We start from the raw sequence: 3,360 nt of genomic DNA, 5'->3' as shown, positions 1-3,360 counted from the left end.
ATTGATTTAAAAATTCTGAAAAATAGTTTCGAGCTTTAAAATATTATTTTAAATTATTTTCTAGGCTCGATAATTTTTATAAGATTATTTTTGAGTGTTCGAGCCCTATTATTTAATTATTAAATGATTCGGAGACCGTTTTAATTCCGAAAAATGTTCGAAAATTCATAATAAATCAACCGTTCGTCCGTTTGATACGAAACGAACGCCTCTAGACTCAGAAAAATATTCTGCTTCTATTAAAAATATTTTTGAGACCTAAATTCTTTTGTATTAAAAGGATGTTTGTTTCACGAATCATCCTGAGTCGGTAATTGACTGATAAAATGTTCTTTTTGACCCAATTTCAACTCTAAACATATCGAGACCTATCTTTTGACGATTCAAATTATGGGCTACATGAATTACGTGAATATGTGTTATCTGGATAATATGATTACCTGCCCTATGTGTATGTATTATGCAAATAATGAGTCAGCATGTCTTTTGAATGTTATCTGAATGAGATGTGATTCTTATATATTATTATTATCGGGCGGGTAGACGATAGGGATAAGTGGATAGACTAGTCAATTATATATTGTCAGTTCATTGAATAGTATTATTTGTGATAGATGCATCTAGTATGAGACGTTCAAAGCCAGATAGAGATGGTAGAAGTGAAGCCTGATTGCGGGTAATACTGAAACAAGTGGATTTGGGATAAAGATAACCTAAGAAGGTAAATGATAAGAAAGGTCAAGTAGCTCGTCAAGGGTAGTACAGAGGCGATAGGACTGAGTGATATGTCAACTAGTTAAAGATCAGAGGGATTCTTAATTGAGGCAAGTATCTCTATCATCACTTATTGTTCAAGTGATATTTATTTTAAATTTTATCATGCAAGTATTGCTTTCCCTATTCTCAGTTTAGAATCGATAAACATATCGCTGAATTAAATAATTCTGTTTATGCAAGTATTCTTGATTTTTCTTTTAAATACTGCAAGTATTCCCGAACTTTCTTTTAAATACTGCAAGTATTCCTAACCTTTCTCCTTAAATACTGCAAATATTTATTCGCTCCTATTCTAAGTTCAGAATAGTTAACTGTTTTATATTTCGCTGCAATTACTCTTAATTATGCAAGTTCCTTTCACTATTATTTCTTTATCATCGATTGCTCTCTTGAGCAAGTACCCAAAGTGATTTGACATCAAAAATACTCCACGGACTGGATGGTTACTATATATATATATATAAGGACCAGTGATGAGCTGGATCCTATGGGCCGGAGATGGACCGGACCCTTTAGGCCATAGTTGCCTGGGTGCCCCATATGTTGGTTGGGTCTATGCAGTTTGGTATAGATCCGCACTATCTCCTGACTGATCAGCAGGTTATAGTGCATATGTTGGTTTCTAGTGTTCAGTCCAATTTATTGTTGTTCGCCATTAAGGGCATTCCCTCTTGAAATAAAAGGTGATTATGGGTTAAAGTTATTCTTTCTTAGCCCTCAGTTTTGGGAAATTACAATGTTTCTAAATATATTCGAGGTTCAGATTGTTGCTGCAGCATTAGTTGCTCAGTGATAGTTAGGATCTCGAATGAATTGAGATCTTCTTAATTATTCAACCCGTCCTTATCAGGCTGGTTTAGCAGGCTAAGTCTATAGAAACTTAGTCGATAATGATGGATACTGAATAGTTAGGAATTTCTTGAACGTCGTTTTATGAATAGTTAGTGCATCCATTGCTCAATTATGAGATGACACCAGAAGCTATTTTGAAAACACGCGATCTCTAAAAGCTCTGACAAAAATGTCATTATGTCCTTTGTGATTTATAGTAATACAAATCAAATTGATTTTAAGCTGATAAAGTATATCCTTTAAATGATTTCGTGTTTCGCTCTTCAAAATATTTCAGAGAAATTAATGTTTGAGACTCAAATTATATACTTGCTGGGCATTTTTGGCTCACTCTTGCTTTGTCAATTCTTATTTCTGCCAGAAACAGATAAGGACTAAAGTGAATAGCTTTGCTAGACAGCAGAAGTTAGAGAAGTTTCCGTTGCGAGAGGTTGAAGGTGTTAGAAGAATATGACAAGAGCATTAGTTCAAAGGTATATATACTTGTATTATAGTTGAAGTGAGTTGTAAAAGGTTAGATTCTTGTTTCATACCATGACCTGTAAAAGATCCGGACTCAAGGGGTTATTTATTTATTTCTTTACTTTATGTAATAATGGTTTAGTAACTCCAAATCTTGACCCCGGATTTGGGGATGTTACATCAATTTTGGGCCACATTTTGGCTCTAATCAATCATGTAGTGACTTATCACCATATTTGAGTCACTTTGCACCTTATAAGAGTCACTTGCCATCATATATTGGTACAATAAACATGTTACCATCATATACATCCAATTAGAGATCCTTTTACCACCTCTTAGTGCCACATTCATACAAGTCAATTTTGGTCCACATTCTGGTTCTAATTAACCATGTAAGTCACTTTTCACCATATTAGAGTCATTTTGCACCCTATATGAGTCACTTTTCACAATCTATATGTATAATTACCATGTTAACATCATATACATCCAATTTGACATCCTTTTACTACCTATTAGTTCCACTTTCATACAGGTCAATTTTGTTCCACATTTTGGTTCTAATCAATCATGTAAGTCACTTTTCACCATATATACAACAATTAACATGTTAACATCATATACATCCAATTTGACATCCTTTTACCACCTATTAATGCCACTTTCATACAAGTTAATTTTATTCCACATTTTGGCTCTAATCAACCATGTAAAGTCACTTTTCACCATATTAGAGTCACTTTGCACCCTATAAGAGTCACTTTCCCCATATATTTATACAATTAACATGTTAACATCATGTATATGCAATTAAACATCCTTTAACCACCTTTTGGTACCCCTTTCCTATGAGTCAATTTTGGGCCACATTTCGGCTCTAATCAATCATGTAAGTGACTTATCACCATATTAGAGTCACTTTGCACCTTATAAGAGTCACTTGCCATAATATATTGGTACAATTAACATTTTAACATCGTATACGTCCAATTAGAAATCCTTTTACCACCTCTTAGTGCCACATTCATACAAGACAATTTTTGTCCACATTTTGGTTCTAATTAACCATGTAAGTCACTTTTCACCATATTAGGGTCATTTTGCACCCTATACGAGTCACTTTCCACCATATATTTATACAATTAACATGTTAACATCATATACATCCGAATTGACATCCTTTTACCACCTCTTAATTCCACTTTCATACAGGTCAATTTTGTTCCACATTTTGGTTCTAATAAACCATGTAAGTCACTTTTCATT

This window comes from Apium graveolens, unplaced genomic scaffold, assembly GCF_009905375.1.
Source record: "Apium graveolens cultivar Ventura unplaced genomic scaffold, ASM990537v1 ctg3634, whole genome shotgun sequence".
NCBI lineage: Eukaryota > Viridiplantae > Streptophyta > Magnoliopsida > Apiales > Apiaceae > Apium > Apium graveolens.
Note: the sequence above shows the minus strand (reverse complement) of the source record.